Genomic DNA, 19,940 nt, shown 5'->3' on the forward strand with positions numbered 1-19,940 from the left:
AGGGAGGCTTTTTAATTGAAAACATACAGATGGAATAGCCCCACTGACAGACTAATTTATCTTTTATATATTGGTGATTGTTTTAATTTATTTTAAAATGAAAAGAATCTCATTTTAACTACTTTGGATTTGTTCTTTTGTGTTTTAACTCTTCCAAGAGTTACTTGTCGCATGGTTCAAATTGCAGTTTGCCTCTTATTCGGGGGGAAAAAGATCCCCAAGCCTGAATCCTTTTTACAGAACATATTTTAAATAATACCATTGCTGAACCCGGAAACACATGACAGATTATCTGCGGACTCAAATACAAGCACCAGTCTTAAAGTGAATCGCAGGTGGGGTGGCAGATTGTAGCTTAAAAGGCATTAAAATCAGCAGACGGGGGGGGATCATGTTTTTTTTAATTATTTTGAGTATCTACACAATAAAGCAGGACGCTCTGCTTGTTTAGTCTCCCACATATACACGCCTCATATATGTAGGATTAGCCTGCAGTATTTATTTCGACATCATGACTGAAGCATTTTTTTAATCCTAAACACAAATCCGGTGATATGACGTTATTATATGATGCTGTTTGTGTTTTGTTTTGTTTTTTCTAGGTCTGCATGTTATTGACTTAAGCAGTGATTCAAAGATCAGTCAGTCAGTGATGTATATGTAAACCTTACATGCACACTGCTGTCTCTGCAGTTCACTTTGATAGAATTTCCTTCAAGTGTGTCATAAGTGACTGGCTTTCATGCTTACTTTGGCTTTCTACTGTGTGTTGATGCTCTAACCCCAAATCTGTTTCCTTAGATATGTCCAGTAAAAAACGATGTTCTAGCTATCAGTGTCTCACACTAGATATTTTCCTCACTTTCGGCAGCAGAAGAGCTTCAACGTGGCTTTCGGCTTGATGGTCAGCTGCCTGTCAGTCCTCTCCACCCAGCCCTCCTGTTTTCAGCTCTTCAGTCCGAGCCCAGTGAAAGAGATCCTAGTTTATCAGTGTCTTCTTGAAAACGATCATCTCCTTCTCTACACCTTTCGCTGCCTCTATCAGGCACTCCCTGATGCTCTTCAAGCTCTTATCTCTCATCCCTCCAGCCCCCTCTCTGCACTTTCTGCACCTCTTCACTATCTTTCATACTTCAGATTTTTTTTTCTTTATATGTTGAGCCTTTTGTTGCTCAAGTAAACTTACTGTGAAAGCGGCACTGTCACTTTAAACTCTTCCTTCTTTTCTCCCTGTTGTGCAAGGTTCACATTAAATGGTCTACACTAGCAGTATGTAGTGCTTTTAAATCTTAGCAGTTCTAAAGAGTACTTTAAAATCTGTTGCCCGCTCACCTATAAGAAACACTTACTGACCTGCCATCAAGATAAGCCTTCAGTTTCTATTCCTAGGACACTTTAGGTATTTCCACTTAATAATAATGCAGACTTCCACTTAACAGTTAAGTTAACTGTTAAGTGGAAATCTGCATTATTCCACAGCAGTTTTATGATGCACACTCTGAAAGCAGCACAATTTTCAGGTGCCACTTCTTTCCAGTAGTTTTCCTTGTCCAGAATCCTACTGTGGATCTTTGTGTATCATTTAAATAGGTCAGCACATACAACATATTCCTTTATTTCAGTGTTGGGAAAAAGGATTTGCCCCCTTCCTGATTAACTAGATTTTGCATGTTTGATTCAATAAAAATTTTCAGACTATCAAACAAACAAATTTCAGTATCAGAAAAAGATAACCTGGGTGGATACAAAATGCAGACAAGGAAACTGTGGAAAAGATTACATTAATGGGACGGTTCCAAGGAGAAACGCGCTGAACTCAAACACTCGTTTCACATTTTCCAAAAAACATCTTGATAATCTGCAAGATTTTTGGCCCAATGCATCTGACATAAAATTAACACAGAATTTCATAAAAATAGCATCATAACAACAGTCAATGACTGTGACACTCAGTCATACAAACATTTAGGCTCGATAGCTGTGTGTTTACATGCCAGTGAAGCATCTTTAGTGCAACACAACTTGTATATACCAGGGAAAGAATATCAAAAGGCACTATAAGAAATTATAATTGATACTGATTGATATTGATATTATTTAATGTTTCTTAGTTGTATTGATCTCCTCCTGTCTGATCTTTCTATTATTCCGCTATTGTGCAGAGATGTGGAGCTCTACCACCACCCAGTGCTTTGTACTGGACCTGCAGGGTGCTGAAACAGCAGATGAATCAGCAACAAAGGGATCTGTTTACCTGCAGGGCTGAGATTCATAGTTTTTTGTTTAAAACAAAAAAACTTCATGTCCACTGAGACTGAGAGCTGACTGAATGCATTTACCACACAATAGCTCACTGAGCTTTCTTTAGTTTCCATTTAAAAATTGTTGAGGGTGAACATTGCCTCCACATAAATACAGGGTTCTTTTTAATCAGTGACATCAATCAAGTTGCCCTTGTTTCTTTTAGCTTTAATTTTCTTTTTTGCTGGCAGGTTGTCAGCTTGGTGGCATAAAAATAGTCCCAGTGGTCATCTAGACAGGTTGTTGTCTGAGTGGTGAAATCTCACAACCTGATGAGTATTCAGAGAAAGACACCGTCACATCTGCAAGCAATCAAAGCACCGACATAGAGTGTGTAAGGATGTCATTGATTAGCAGACTGTAACAAGGGAGCCAGACTCTTGTTAATGCCCACACAGGCAAGCACAACAAATGGTTTTCTTATTGTTTACTCTGCAGTCATTCGATTTTCACCACTTACATGTGGCTGCAATCTACATTGCTCTGGGTTTTTCTGTTTTTTGTTGTTGCTTTTGCAGAAACAAATTCATCACTGGGGAAAGCACTTAACTTTACTACAGACTAACACCTGAAGCATCATTATAGTATCAGCATGAGAGCCATAATAACTTCCATCAGACTCTGCAGGTGTAAATAAAACAGATTATCTCACAAATGCAAATTCAGAGTTTAGGCACATCCCTCCCGCACATTGGTATTCAAACACATTAAGCCTCATTTGATGTGGTGTACTTTAATTTATGAAGGATCAAAGTATGTTTTGCCCTCTGGTTGGGGTGAAAAAAATCAGGCAGCATGTGGGATTAAGTGTCTTGCTCAAGGACACTTCTGTAAAAAAGCCAGGCCGTCTGCTAAAAAGCTGATCTCGCAAGCCACGAGGAAATGCTTCAGCTTGGTTAGCACGTGGATGGAACAACTAATACCCATTTGGCAATTTGCACTCATTACAGGCAATTGATTTGTAGTGGACTGTTGAAAATATTCCCATAGAAAATGCATACAATTAATTCTGTGGATTATCTCTTCAGTTCCATTGTACTAGGCACAAATTCTGAAAAGAGATTATTAATTTGGAACGCTCTGAGTGGCACAAATTCCATTCAGCTCGTCTAAAAATCTAAAAATTAAAAACACTCAAAACTACCTACATGAAAAGCTATCACTAGAGGTCACTTTGATAACTGCCAGCTCAAATAACCAGACGGGAGGGAGGCATGTAATTGATCTGTGGGATTTCTGTGATTTTAGTCCCAAAAAGTCCCAAAAAATATTTTTCATGGTTTTTGGTTTTTTCACAATTTAACTTTTATTAATTTCTTTCCATTTTTGAAAGCTTTGGTTTTTCTGGTGTTTGTCTTACCTAATATATGTGAAGTTGTAGAGCAGGGGTAGGCAACTCCAGGCCTCGCGTGCCTGTGTCCTGCAGGTTTTAGATCGCACCCTGGGTTAACACACCTGAATCAAATGATTAGTTCATTACCAGGCTTCTGGAGAACTTCAGAAATGCTGAGGAGTCACTTGAGGCCTGGAGTTGCCTACCCCTGTTGTAGAGCCACATTGAAACCACAAGCCACTGTACTCCAAATGCTAATCCCAAACCCAGATAAATGAGAAAGGTTGCATCAGCGAGTTTTAAAATCTTTGCCAAATCAAATATGCAGATCATCACAAATGAGACTTCCATGCTGGGCTCAGATTAACAACATCCACCACTGGAGCTCTTACTTAGCAGGGTGCCAGAAGAAATTATGCTAAGGAAGATGCATGGTGGTGACCCCCTGAAGGAAGCAACGAGGAGCAGAAGGAGAGGAGGACAAAGACGCTTTGATCTGGATGTCTGTGTCTGAGGGTGGTCTGCATCCACAGGTCACACAGTGTGTTTGCTTTGTTTACTGATCTCCATCATCTGAATAAAAGCAGTTTCAAGTTAATATAACTGTTACAGGTGAAATCTGTCATTTACAAAAGCACTAAGATCATTTCGGTGCTGTAGCACCTGAAAAATTGGGGTCAGATGTCTCCTGCCTGCATTACCATGTGTCTAAACCTTGATTGGATTCCAACCGGGGTAAACTGGATTAATTGGACATAGTTTAGAAAGACACTAAGCTCTGTGTGTGTGTGTGTGTGTGTGTGTGTGTGTGTGTGTGTGTGTGTGTGTGTGTGTGTGTGTGTGCGCAACCAAACAGTCACTCTAACAAAGCTTAGCTTTTGCACAGAGGCCTTAATGGTAAAGCAGCTCTGAGTAATAGGTGTGATTGCCCACCAAACAGCATTTGAGAGCACTAGAATAAGAGACTGTCTGGTGTAATAAGACATAAATTAAGCCCTTTGGTGAGAACTCCAAGCAACTCGTTTGACAAACTGCAGGTACAGCTCATTACCTGACAGTACTGTCCCTGAAAAAAGCGTGCTGGAGCAGTATGACATAATGTAGATGCCTCTAAGCAATGACCTCAAAGGGAGGATTATTACATGTTACAGAGAAGGAAATCTGGTCCAGAGCGCACCAGCATGAGACTGAAGTGAAGGTCCCCAATGATCTGAAGCATACAGCTAAGACTGTACTGGAAGGGAAGGCAGAAGGCTCTCGCTGATCAGGCAGAAAGGGATAAACTGCCCGATCCAAAGACAGCTTAACATTGTAATCACTGTCAAATGGGCTTCTAGAAAGAACAAAATATGGGCTCTGAATCTAAAAATTAACAACTCAAATCTTCAACAGAAATGTCCAGAAACATACTTTTACATCATTGGTTGTTAAGTGTAGAATTATAGGGGAAAAGGGCAGTTTTCTACTTTTAAAAGTTGTGTAGTGTTACTTTAATAATAGGGGGTCAATAAAGCACCTTATGTGTCACTCACACGATTACTTTAATGTTTTTTTTCCTTATTTCTTCTTTCACTGCAGAAAATAACTGCTGTTGTTAAAAAACAAACGTGTCATTTGCTGAACAACATGTAATTTACATTGTAAATGTGTGCCGTTACTAAATCTAATGTGTGTTTTCCTTTCCACTTATGCTTGAATAATCGTATTAAGACAATGTGTAATTACCCAGAAGATGTCCAAACACTAAACTGAGCGTGAGCTGTGGAGACTAAAACATAAGCACTTCATCTTGTTGACAAGTCACCATCAAAGCTTTTATTCCTCTCACGAGAGGAATATTTTAAGGTAGTTTCAGCTTTCATCATTAAAGCTGTGATACAGGGTTTTGCCTTCTCATTATAATACCAAGAAAAAGATGGACTTCAAAGTAAAATAACATAATTAAAATGTTTTATTATTTAATTATAATAAGACTTAACATGTAAAATAAAGTCACCTTTTCTCAGTTTCTCCACTCTGGTCAGTCTTCCCATTATTGAAATGTTAGGTTAAAAAAAATCTTAAGACAGGAAAATTTCTTCAAATCTGAAACAGGTGAAATGGACAGTATGATAGATGAAATTTGCCCATTTTAACATTAAACAAAATAAACTCTGTGAAATTGTTTTTCAAATTAATAGTCCAATGTAACTGAACATAAAAAGTCCCTAAAGCTCCTTTTCATACTCACTTCTGTCTCAGCCTCCCTCACACAGACTTTGGATGCCTGGATGTGGAACTTCCCACCTGAATCCAGTTAGCAGGTGATGTGTTCGGAATTTGAGCCTTCCGGCAGATCAAACTGCTGCCTGAACTCCTGCCACCTATAGAAGCAGCATTCTTTTTTTTCTTCCCCCCCCCCAGTTTCCTGCCTGACAGCTCCTATGGAGAAATGCGCTGAGTGTCCATGGTCAGGTCAAATTGCTCTCCCTCCTCCAGCAGCAGGTAGGAGCCTGCAGAGGATTGGAAAGATGTGTCTCTTCCAAGATTTTTTATTGAAGTTTGCACATAAGCTGTAGGCTGCTGTGCAGATCCTGCAGGTTTCACTGCAGGAGATCCTGCTGGCAGGGCAAAGGTTTCACTTCTGGCTGCAGACGGCATGCAGACCAAGAGGAGTTCATGAATGGACTGAGGACAGCATGGAGTCCCTGAGCAAAGTGTCTTTGGGCTGGTGTTCAATGTGTGTTTATTTCTGAGTCAATGAACTTTCTAGACATTACTACAACTCTCCACTGTGTGGAGCCAATGCCACTGGATCAGTACTGTCTCAATTTCATGGTAAATCATAGGACATTTAAATGAAGATTTGTGACACATATTGGAGGATTTCTTCACAGTTTTAATTCAAATCACTCATGGATGGAAACTACTGAAAACCTTAGAAAAAATTTTTTTTAAACACCTCTGAAGAGACCTAACTAAATGGTGCAGAACACCAACCTGCCCACTGCTCTCACTCAATGAGCCTTTTGCTCTGTGATCTTCCTCAAGTATTCCACTTTTTTCTTTTGGCTACGATTCTCAGTTTTCCACTGAATAACATGACACATCCATCATCTGGGCTGGTCATTTAGATGGAGTGTTGAATGCACGAGAGAGGCCCTCTGTCTCAACATCCACCCATGCTCAGTTTTTTCCTGAGTCAGCAGCAGCTCCAGGAACAGCCCCAGATCTCAGGGAAACTTTCAGTCATGGAAACAAACGTGAGCAGGTTACTTTAACATGACAAACCAGAGGTCAGTCTGACAGCGACCTCTGGTTTGTCCTCACCTCCTGCTTGGCGTTGTTCTTCTCCATCAGCATCCTGATGTTCTGCTGCAGCTCAGTGACCTGCGTGGCCTTCTCAGCCAGACTCTTCCTCACCGCCTCCACCTCCATCTTGGCCTCGTCCAGCCACCCCACAGGTCGGCCACCTGTCACTCGCGGTGTCGCAGCAGCTCCAGACGTTCCTCCTCTGCCAAAAACTCGGAGCAGACTCACTTCTCCAGCTAAGCCGCCTCCAGCGCTTTGTGGAGGATCCACACCGGCTCCTGCAGCAGGCGGTGTGTTTGTGACTATTTTCTGTGGCAGCAGGGATCAATAAAGTTTTATGATTACCGAACGACTGATCACCTTCTTAGCTTTGACCTCCTCCATCAGCATCTCTTTCTCCTGCTGCAGGTGGTCTCTCCAGTCTGAGGACTGAGACACCATGTCTCTATGATGGACGCGCTGTGAGCCTTCACCCTCCAGCTACAACTCTCAAACAGTGACGGTGATTCCCTGCCATCTGCGAGGGGTACCTGATCAGCTGCATTGAGCAATGGGAGGGGAACGAAGGGGCTCAGAGGCCCAGAGGGAGTGCTGAGGGTGGGAGGAGCTGAGAAGTGAGAGAGAAGGATTAAAAGAAGTCACACGCCTGGATGTTGAAGCGCGTAAAGAAACTGATGGTGGTCATTTACAGGACAAACACAGACCAACAAGCTCTAAATAAAAACCCGATGACTGAAGAGGACCACGGCCCAAATCAGGTACCAAATATTCAGTACAGGTGAGTCACAGTTCAGGCTGATGTTTATGTCTCAGGTCTGAAGTCAAAATGAAGAAGAACCAGTCCCAGTTCAAGTCCAACTTGAAGTCACAGGTAACTATACTGTAGATGCATCTTTCTCCTTCCACACCTAATAGGCACCGCAGGCCTCATCTTTATTTCATCTATCTAAACATCTAAACGTTGCCTTATTATCTCAAAGTAAAGGCCTTACAGTATTAGAGAGACCTCAGTGATTGCATGAACCCCCATGTGGAACACTTTATGACAGAAGGAAGATGCATCAAACAGAAGCAGGATTAGAGTAGGGCAGCAATCTGTCTCAACCAAATGTGGGTGGAAACATTCCTAACATGGTTTGGTTCACTGTCACCTGTCACCTGACACCTACACAACACCAACTACAAGCTTTATTAAAAACAGAAGTCTAATAGTAAAAGCAGAGAGAGTGTTCCTAAATCCAAACTGGGAGCTCGTCTGTTATATTCTGCAAAATTTGGATCAGCTAAAGGCTTTTCAATGAGCTTTAAGAACACCTGACAATAATGAATTCCAACAGTCTATCCTGGAAGTAGAAAATGCGTGAACCAATATTTCAGTTTCCACTTTGAGAGGATGTTCTTAATTTTGGTGATATTGCATATATGAAAGAAAGAAGTCCTACATATTTGTCTAATGTGATCACTAAAGGACAAATCCTGGTTATAAATGACTCCAAGACTCCTCACAGGACTGCTGGAGGCCAAGGTAACACCATTTAGAGTAAGGATCTGTTTGGACACCATCTTTTTGAGGTTGTTATGGTCGAGTACAATTAAAAAAAAACAAAAAACTGTTGAAGGCATTTTTCACACTCAAAATGTGTTTTTTGTGTGAGGGTTACATTTAGGTGTAGGGTCAGTGTTAGTCATTCATTTTTGATGGTTAGGGTAAGCAGCTAGGGAAAGCATTATGTCAATGGGATGTCCCCACAAGGATAGCAAACGAGATGTGTGTGTGTTACCTGGTTGGAGCCTTCAGCTTCTTGCGGATGCCGATGTAGATCTTTAAGGATTCTTAGGTTTGATGCTCTGCAGACACAGACGGTGAGACTTTTGTTTTTTACTGTTCTTTTACTGAGATTTGTTGGTTTTAGGTTCTTATTTTCAAGTCTTATTAGCAATGAGTGGTGAAAACAGCACCTACCACACAGCACTGTCAGGCCACTTGCTGAGCTTTTGAGAACAGAAACTCTAGTAGTTTTAGCGGCTAATGGTGGTGAAATCCCATGTGATGGGTGGATAGAGACAGAATTCTTTTTGGACTGTAACCCTGAAAATGGAGGGGAGGGAGGGAGGGATGTTACCTTCAGAAAGAATTAAACTGAGACTCTCCATCCTTGCCAGCAAAATCTCTGTGAAGTGTGGTGAGCGATCGTGGCTCAAGAGTTGGAGCCACGATCCACGACAAGGCGAGTTGGAGTTCGCCTTGTAATCGGAAGGTTGCCGGTTCGAGCCCCGGCTTGGACAGTCTCGGTCGTTGTGTCCTTGGGCAAGACACTTCACCCGTTGCCTACTGGTGGTGGTCAGAGGGCCCGGTGGCGCCAGTGTCCGGCAGCCTCGCCTCTGTCAGTGCGCCCCATGGTGGCTGTGGCTACAATGTGGCTTGCCATCACCAGTGTGTGAATGTGTGTGTGAATGGGTGGATGACTGGATGTGTAAAGCGCTTTGGGGGTCCTTAGGGACTAGTAAAGCGCTATACAAATACAGGCCAAATCCAATGCTTGTTTGCAGTGACCCTAGTGTTGCACAACTGCCCATTATTGGATTTAATGCAATAGAGGAAGTTGTGAGTAAATGGAGCAAGCAAATGTTAGAAAAATCAGCCAGATCCTGTCATTAAACACTGCTAAATCAGTGCTAAAACTATTGCAATTACCAGACCAAATCCAAAGTGTGGGCAAACTACCAGCAGGAAAGAGGGGACTATGTCTGGCTGCTGAACACATTACTACCACATATGTCCGTGCACACATTGGAGCCCAGTTTTCAGGACAGAGTCTGTTGTTTGTCCCAAATGAACCATCACAGTTGCCTGAGGGTCTTGTCATTCAAGAGGGACTGGTCACAATAACGGAGGGCAGGTCAGTGTACATCCCAGTCGCGATTGCTAATACCAACAAGCGGAATGTCAACTTAATTCCTCACACTGTTCTAGTACATCTGGAAGAAATAAAAGCAGTGTACTCCATTACCCCTGAAAAGACACAAGACTTGGTGGAGCAGATTTCTTCACAACCTCCTATACAGGTGAATGAGGTTATAAACACACCCTCCTCCTGCCATAAGCCACCTCAGTGGGACCCTCCAGTTAAATTGGACAGAGATACCAAAACCATGGTGTCAAACTCAACCCACAGAAATGTGACATTTTCAAGAGAAAGGTACGTTTCCTGGGTCGGATGGTGTCCGAAGAGGGTTATATCATGGACCCAGCAGAAATAGCTCCTGTACAAGCTCTCAGAGATAAACTACCATGCTCCACTACATCCCAAACTTTTCAAAAGTGGCAAAACCCCTGTACCAGTTGCTGACACTGCCTCGAGATAAAGCACTACCACCAGTGCCTAGGAAAAAGGGGAAAGTGGTTAAGGCAAAGCCAAAAGGTCGATCACCGCCGAACTCCAACAGACAAAAAAGACCGTGACGACACTCAGAAGAAAACAATGGAAATGTTCAACATCACAGAAAATAGCATAAAAGCAGTGACCTCAAAGAAGACAGACATCTCCTGAACTTACACAGACCTCTAACACAGTTGACCCCAACATGGAAGTGCCAGCTGGTATTTCACAGAAAACAACAGACAGCGTAAACAACATAGTACAACATTCTTCTGATATAACAATAATAATAATAATGTTGATAATACCAAGAATGTCACGATTATTCAAGTTGACCTCCCTAAAAACCTGAGATTCAATGAGGAGCCCAGAACTCCAATAGACAAGAAAGACCATGACAACACTCACGCTGTAGATAAAGCAGGAACCTCTTTGGAAAATGATGCAACTTGAACTCTGTGTCAAATACTGAGCTTCAGTAAAGATTCAAGTTGTTATTTATATTTCCTATCACCTTAAATGTTCACTCAAAGACAAGTATCTTTTTCAGTGTGAATATATATAAGAGACAAATATTGTTCTTTTAATATTTTGGCACTACTAAATTTGGCTCAATGCTTACATATGTGTAAAAAGAAAATTTACAAGCTGTGATACAGAATAGATATCAGAGCCTTAAACAGGCTGACTTCTGCTAAATGGGTCAAACTGGGCAGAAAGTACACAAACACATAACATCCTTATAGAATAAATGGTAAATGGCCTGTATTTGTATAGTGCTTTTCTAGTCCCTAACGACCCCAAAGCGCTTTACACAACCAGTCATTCACACACTGGTGATGGCAAGCTACATTGCAGCCACAGCCACCCTGAGGCGCACTGACAGAGGCGAGGCTGCCGGACACTGGCGCCACCGGGCCCTCTGACCACCACCAGTAGGCAACGGGTGAAGTGTCTTGCCCAAGGACACAACGACCAAGACTGTCCAAGACGGGGCTCAAACCGGCAACCTTCCGATTACAAGGCAAACTCCCAACTCTTGAGCCACGATCACCCCGATTGCCTACAGTGTCACAATATCATGTGACACTATAGATAAACTTACCTCAAAATATATAGAGCATATAAACAATTACAGCAATATGATACAACAAACACAGCAGTACCGCTAATCCAAAATACTCAGTTTCATATAACTAAAACATGGACATTTGTTTTTAGGTCCATTCTGCTGCTGATACATACTTTAGGTTTCTGAATATTAAACTTGTTACTGCCTTTCAGAGTGTTTAACTTGAAGGCCCTGAGTACTTTCTCCTACACTGAAAACACTTGAATGATAAAATTATTTTTAACATTACCTACTAAGACTGATTCAGGAGGAACAGTCTGTCTATTAAGGGTGGGTTATGATTAAAATCGATTCTAGCTTGGATAACGTGATATCGATTCATTAAAATCCTGAATCGATTTTTAAATATAAATTTATGTTGCCCGAAATGCCAGAATCTCAGGTTAAACCTCACAAAATTTTGACAACCACCAAACAGCTAAAACAGTAAATGAGAGCAGGTACACGGGTTCTGCACAAAGACGTAGACACAGAGCGCAGACCCGACGCATCAGAATCTGTGAGATGTCGGCTTTCTCACCCGACAGCATGTACACGGAAACGCGGTCGGGGCTGAAAGTCGACAGCTCGCTGATTCTGATGTGTGGGGTCCGCGCTCTTTATTTACGTATTTTTTGCGCTAGATTCTAAAACTGCAGGTTTTGCTTTACTCTGCTTCACTTCAGCAGCATCAGGTAATGTTAATATGGTGATTAGTTTTCTTCAGTTTTTGATATACTGCAGGATATTTTTAATGTTATCTGCTATAAAAACCCAGGCCAGGAACATCTCCTTCATGTTTTTCTGTGTTTTATCCTGAGTTACTTTGACACAAATCATGGAGCTGGGCTGTCATATAATAGAAGGAAGGATGGATGGAAAAATGTACCGAGACATTCTTGATAAAAAAAAATTTGCTTCCATCTACAAGGATGATGCAGATTCAATTCAATTCAATTTTATTTATATAGCGCCAAATCACAACATAAGTCGCCTCAAGGCGCTTCATAGATACAGAGAAAAACCCAACAATCATATGACCCCCTATGAGCAAGCACTTTGGCAACAGTGGGAAGGAAAAACTCCCTTTTAACAGGAAGAAACCTCCGGCAGAACCAGGCTCAGGGAGGGGCGGGGCCATCTGCTGCGACCGGTTGGGGTGAGAGAAGGAAGACAGGATAAAAAACATGCTGTGGAAGAGAGACAGAGGTTAATAACAGATATGATTCAATGCAGAAAGGTCTGTTAATACATAGTGAGTGAGAAAGGTGACTGGAAAGGAAAAACTCAATGCATCATGGGAATCCCCCGGCAACCTATGTCTATTGCAGCATAACTCAGGAAGGATTCAGGGTCACCTGGCCCAGCCCTAACTATATGCTTTAGCAAAAAGGAAAGTTTTAAGCCTAATCTTAAAAGTAGAGATAGTGTCTGTCTCCCGAATCCAAACTGGAAGCTGGTTCCACAGAAGAGGGGCCTGAAAACTGAAGGCTCTCCCTCCCATTCTACTTTTAAATACTCTAGGAACAACAAGTAGGCCTGCAGAGCGAGAGCGAAGTGCTCTAACAGGGTGATATGGTACTACAAGGTCATTAAGATAAGATGGGGCTTGGTTATTTAAGACCTTGTATGTGAGGAGCAGGATTTTGAATTCAATTCTGGATTTAACAGGAAGCCAATGAAGGGAAGCCAAAACAGGAGAAATATGCTCTCTCTTTCTAGTCCCTGTCAGTACTCTTGCTGCAGCATTTTGGATTAGCTGAAGGCTTTTCAGTGAGTTTTTTGGACATCGTGATAATAATGAATTACAGTAGTCCAGCCTGGGAGTAATAAATGCATGAACTAGTTTTTCAGCGTCACTCTGAGACAGGATATTTCTAATTTTAGAGATGTTGCGCAAATGGAAGAACGCAGTCTTACATATTTGTTTAATATGTGCATTGAAGGACATATCCTGGTCAAAAATGACTCCAAGGTTCCTCACAGCGTTACTGGAGGCCAAGGTAATGTCATCCAGAGTAAGAATCTGGTTAGATACCATATTTCTAGGCTTTTCAGGGCCGAGTACAATAACCTCAGTTTTATCTGAATTAAGAAGCAGAAAGTTAGCGGCCATCCAGGTCTTTATGTCTTTAAGACATTCCTGCAGTTTAACTAATTGGTGTGTGTTATCTGGCTTCATGGACAGATAGAGCTGGGTGTCATCTGCATAGCAGTGAAAATGTATGCTATGTCTTCTAATGATACTGCCTACGGGAAGCATGTATAATGGTCCTAGCACTGAACCCTGTGGAACTCCATAATTAACCTCAGTGTGTGAAGAGGACTCTCCATTTACATGCACAAACTGGAGTCTATTAGATAGATATGATACAAACCACTGCAGTGCAGTACCTGTAATACCTACAGCATGTTCTAATCACTCTGATGGGATATTATGGTCGACAGTATCGAATGCTGCATTTCTAGCAGGACAAGCACAGAGATGAGTCCACTGTCAGAGGCCATAAGAAGATCATTTGTAACCTTCACTAAAGCTGTTTCTGTGCTGTGATGAGCTCTGAAACCTGACTGAAACTCTTCAAATAAACCATTCCTCTGCAGATGATCTGTTAGCTGTTTGACAACTACTCTTTCAAGGATTTTTTTATTTGAAAGGAAGGTTGGAGATTGCAGAGGTGGGACCAAGTCATTGTTTTGCAAGTCTCAAGTAAGTCTCGAGTCTTTATCCTCAAGTCTGAAGTCAAGTCTCAAGTAATGTCACGCAAGTCAGAGTCGAGTCTCAAGTCACTGGTGTAAAAGTCCAAGTAAAGTCACAAGTCTGAAATTTTGAATTTCAAGTCCTTTCGAGTCTTTAAAAAAACCCGAAAAAAAGCATGTTGCAGTTATATGCTAAATGTAAATGTTAGACCATGTAATTTTTAAATCTGTTTTTCTCAACACATGACAAAATAGTGAACTTAGAAAATATACACAAATTGTGAAATTGCACCTCTTTAAAATGCAGCTCAATTAAACCTAGCTCCAAGAATAATTTTCACCGACAGTTCTGAGATAAGCTGCATGTTATTCTTGGATGCGGTTGCAGGACCGGCTTTAAAATCGCATGACAAAAATATCATACATATTTTAAAAAAAACTGCATCACCAACGTAGCCTGGACAACATTTGCTAGTTAGATGAAGTCAGCTATCTCATCGTAGCATATTTATATGCATATTTATAATTATACGCTTCTTGGAGTGAGCGCATACACTCATGAAGTTTAGTAACTTCCGGTCACTGCAACAAGCCCAGGTACAGTTTACCGACGGATGGGTACAGGACCTTGAAATGCACTGTGTAGAAAGTAAAGACCATCGTACGGATCATAAGTTTACCAGTCTCACAAATCGTCGTCATAAATACACATTCGTTAACCATTTATTAATAGGACCTTTGAGCTCAAGAGTAATTAATTAGCAGTGGAAATAATTTCTGGTAGCATCACAGAAATGTAGCAGTGACAATAATATTGTATGCTGTAATCGTACTGGACAATTAGTGATACAAAACAACTGTTTTATCCTGTGAATAAAAGTATATGTTTTTGTCAATGTACCATAATAACAGAAGCGAAACGCAATATTGTGTCAGGACAATTCACTATTTATGCACAATAAACACAATAAACAAAGGAGCATAGCGCGACAATTTCTGTTCAGCACCAGACTTGCTTGTAACCTATATCACCAATTATGTTAAGAAAAATGACGCATTAACTACAACAGCAGACTGACCTCTGTGGAAATGCTTGGAGCAGACTAACCTGTGAGCTGGAGTGTTCTGGGACGTTATAATTGGTCTTTGAATGGCTGCAATCCAGTCGCCTTTGTTACTTCGGAAACATGGCTCGAACAATTTCTCTTCAACGACGTAATCCGATAACAACCGATCTCTTTACCCGTCGGCTTCCCGTGGCTGTCATGCGACCGGCTATTGCAGTTAATAATACAACAGCTTCTTGACATTTTTGTGTTTCTTTTTATCGCTGTATAACTGATTTTAATTGAAAGCCTGCGTGCGCTAGTACCGCTTGCCACGAGTTCCCAGAATCCTTTGTGGTTCTACCCGTGAATGACGTCACATTTTCAATCTCTATATAATATGCATGTTAAATTTTATATTTGGGGTAAAATATCAAGTCTTTTCAAGTAAACCGGTTCAAGTCCAATTCAAGTCCCAAGTCATTGGTGTAAAAGTCCAAGTCAAGTCACAAGTCTTAGAACATTTTTTCAAGTCAAGTCTAAAGTCATAAAATTAATGACTCGAGTCTGACTCGAGTCCAAGTCATGTGACTCGAGTCCACACCTCTGGGAGATTGGCCTATAATTAGCTAAGACTGCTGGGTGTAGAGATGGCTTTTTGAGTAAAGGTTTAACTACAGCTAGCTTGAAGGCCTGTGGTACATAGTTGATCATATTTAAGATCGAAGAATGAATTAATGGCAGGACTTAGAGCTGGGCGATATGAGATTTTTTCATATCACGATATGTTTTTTTTCATTTCAGGCGATAACGATATCTATCACGATATAAGCCAAATAACTATATTTGTAAGATTTAAATGTGCCGTTGCTCACAAGTAAAATGTGAAATAATCAGCAGCTTGTTTTTATTTAAATATTTATTTCCCATAATAAGTTCATCCATTAAGCGGACGTGAATGGATGGATGAAGTTCAACAGGGTAGATGTACTTAAGGAACATGAGACTTTTTCAGATAAATAAAGGCAAATATTGCAAACTACACAAAAGGCAGCCGCTAAAGCGTTTAGGTTTCAAAATAGAACAAACGAAACAGACTACTAAATTGTCAATTCCACTTAGAAACAAAATATTAATTCTAAAAATAAATCTTAGTTTGTTTTTACAGAAGAACAGACAAAACTGACTAACGTTCGTCAATATCAAATAAACTGAGAACTAAAAGGAAATTCTCAATCTCTCCTTGTTGTATAGCTTAGCTTTTCAAACAGTTTTAACAGTTACTTTAGTCTGACAAAAGCCGAATGACGAATTAGCGCTTCCAGTCAGAGACTGAGGCTACGTCCACACGTACACGGGTACTTTTGAAAACGGAGATTTTCCGTTTCCGTTTTAAAAAATAATCCCGTCCACACATAAAGGCAGAAATGAAGGAAAACGCTGCTATGAACATGCCAAAGCAGCAGGTGGAGCTAGATTCCTAACCGTGCAGAAATGTTGGCCAATCAGAAGTCTAGAAGCCTCGGTGGGGAAAAGTAAACAAAGCTGGGGCATAGAAGCGGAACAGTCGTATATGTGGAGGGACAGTAACTGTGTGTATATGTAAGCATTTAAACACTGCAGAGAGTAGAATTAACAGTAACAGTATTGTAGAAATCCATTTCACCGAAACAATAACGTGGCGCACAGTGTGACGCATGCACCAGTTTATTGTATTTCCAGACTTGCTTTCGGCACAATTTACAGTGCACGCTACTCTGTTTTTTGTCAGACTTGAAATAGCCAAAATACCTTCACACTACGGAACTTCTTTGGCTCTTCCGTTCGACAATCTCTCCGGCATTGGAACCATCATCTGTTTTCTCTTCGGTAACCTTCGGTCACGCTCGGTTGATTTTTCTAGTCGGCACACTCATTTCCTCCATTACCCGGGCGGTACGGTGGCTGGCTGCTTCCCAAACAAATACACATGTGCGGCTTGGCACTTGTGCTGTACGTAACAAGTCACGCGACGTGACGCTGCGGCTGTGATTGGTTCGGCTCTGCGCTACTTAATTTGGATTGGCTGACCTTTTTAAAAAAAAAAAAAAAAAAAAAAGAGGACAAGAGCGGCGAGGTCTATCGCGATAGTTTCATTTCTCTATCGAGTAAAAGTTATATCGCGATACATATCGTTATCGTTCTATCGCCCAGCTCTAGCAGTAGCAGCTCTAGCAGGCTGGAGAAACTGATCAGGAAGGCTAGCTCTGTGGTCGGCATGAAGCTGGACACTCTGATGACAGTGGCAGAGAAAAGGACATTAAAGAAACTGATGGACATTATGAACAATGCTGGGCATCCTCTGCACACGGCCATTAACAACCAGAAGAGTCTGTTCAGTGACAGGTTGCTTCTCCCCAAGACAAGAACTAACAGACTTAAAAACTCCTTTGTCCCACACGCCATCAAACTGTTTAACTCCTCTCTGGAGGGGAGAGGGAGGAGAAACAGGTGGACAAAGGAGGGGGGAACAACTAAGCTGTAGTGCCTCTTCACCTCACTGTACAATACCTTGTGCAATACTTTTTGTAAATAGTCAACAGTGCAATAGACCTCAATACTTGAAATGTGCAATTCACTTGTATTTTTATTCCTATTTATTCTATTTATCCCCTTCGTATATTTTATTTATATTTGTCTCTGTATTTATATATATGTGTGTGTGTGTGTGTGTGTGTGTGTGTGTGTGTGTGTGTGTGTGTGTGTGTGTGTGTATATATATATATATATATATATATATATATATATATATATATATATATAAAATATTCTGTAACTCTGTAACTTCTGTCGGTGCTGTGCTTTTTTTGGAAATCGAATTTCCCAGAGGAACCCACCCGAGGGATTAATAAAGTTCTATCTTATCTTATCTTAGCAGGACTTCTTTGAGCAGTTTTGTAGGAATGGGGTCTAAAAGACACGTTGATGGCTTGGAGGAAGTAATTATTGAAGTTAACTCAGAAAGATCAATTAGAGAAAAAGAGTAACTTAACATCAATGGTACTAAGAGTAGCTGTAGATAATATTACATCTGTGGGATGATTACTGGTAATTTTTTCTCTAATGATAAAAATTTTATTTGTGAAGAAGTTCATGAAGTCATTACTAGTTAACGTTAAAGGGATTGTTGGCTCAAAAGAGCTCTAACTTTTTGTCAGCCTGGCTACAGTGCTGAAGAGAAACCTGGGGTTGTTCTTATTTTCTTCAATCAGTGATGAATAGTAAGATGTTCTGGCTTTGAGGAGGGCTTTCTTATAAAGCAGCAAACTATTTCTCCAGGCTAAATGATGATCCTCTAAATTTGTGACACGCCATTTCCTCTCCAGATTATGAGTCATCTGCTTTAGGGTACGTGTTTGAGAATTATACTACGGAGTCAGGTACTTCTGATTAGAGACCTTAGTTTTCACAGGAGCTACAGTATCCAGAGTCGTACGTAGTGAGGAGGTGAAATTATTAACAAGATAATCGACCTCTGTTGGGGTAGCGTTCAGATACAGTGGGGCAAAAAAGTATTTAGTCAGCCACCGATTGTGCAAGTTCCCCCACCTAAAATGATGACAGAGGTCAGTAATTTGCACCAGAGGTACACTTCAACTGTGAGAGACAGAATGTGAAAAAAAATCCATGAATCCACATGGTAGGATTTGTAAAGAATTTATTCATAAATCAGGGTGGAAAATAAGTATTTGGTCAATAACAAAAATACAACTCAATACTTTGTTATTGCCAACAAAGGTTATGTTACAGAGGTCAAACGTTTACTATAGGTCTTTACCAGGGGCCTGTTCTTCGTACCTCGCTAAGTAAGTTAGCTGGATTGGATTGTTGACGATTTCGCGTGATCCTGGATCGTTCGGTTCCCCGAAGCTCATCCGGGACTTGCTGTCATAGCAACAGAGCCGTAAGCGTAAACCTGCTCGGGAGCAGGTTCACTTTATGTAAACAGGATTAGATCGCGGCCACGCAGGTATGTCCGCTTCATTTATACGAAAGCAACAGCGATATTCCACCACTGTTTCACCATAAATAAATAACATCAATGTAACTAAAGATAATGCAGCACCTGATCCTTTTATTGATGTCACACAGATACATACAGGTCATTTCCTAAAAAAGGGAAATGTACTATTAACATTCTATTACATGTATGTGATTATTACAGATGTAATTCATATTTCAGAGTAGTAATTGTAAATTACTTCGTGTAATCAAGATGAGAGACCACGGCTATAAAAGCCAAGGTGGATTTGGGAAGCCTGTCGCAGCCATGTCCTGTCCGTTTACGCGAGCCACCCATTGCGGAAGGTGCAAGATTGATAAGGAGAGTCCTCAGAATTCAGCGTATATTGCGGGATAGACAGGATCCTTTAGCTCAGCGCGACAGTGTGCTCATTGAGAGATATCGATTTCCCCGTGAGGGTATTATTTACTTAACCAACTTGTTGACGAGGGGGTGCAGGACCACCACCTGTCTTTTTTTGCTCTGCCCTTTTCTTGGTTGCTGTTATGAACAAACAAACAGATTATTTCAGGGTCTCTTTCCAAGAGACGAAAAGCAATATAAGTGATAGATATTACCATTCTATAGAATATTCTTATATTTCACTTTTACTTGTTCCCATGTTCTAGTGGGTCCTGTTGTGGCTCTAATGTGAAAGAGGATATAATATAACAATATAATATAATGTAATATAATATTGGATAATATAGTGTAATATAATAAATCTACCCTACCG

General features: G+C 40.9%; 1 pseudogene across 1 annotated transcript; it reads right to left on the reverse strand.

Annotated features, from left to right (window-relative positions):
- Positions 1 to 5,564: 5,564 nt before the first annotated feature.
- LOC113012674 (uncharacterized) lies at positions 5,565 to 7,366 on the reverse strand (annotated as a pseudogene). The gene is made up of 3 exons (XR_013903921.1): positions 7,286 to 7,366; positions 6,944 to 7,234; positions 5,565 to 6,321 (listed from the first exon to the last, which is right to left on the reverse strand). The product of XR_013903921.1 is annotated as an uncharacterized LOC113012674 (transcript).
- Positions 7,367 to 19,940: the final 12,574 nt, after the last annotated feature.

This window comes from Astatotilapia calliptera, chromosome 19 (genome assembly GCF_964374335.1).
Source record: "Astatotilapia calliptera chromosome 19, fAstCal68.1, whole genome shotgun sequence".
Lineage (NCBI taxonomy): Eukaryota > Metazoa > Chordata > Actinopteri > Cichliformes > Cichlidae > Astatotilapia > Astatotilapia calliptera.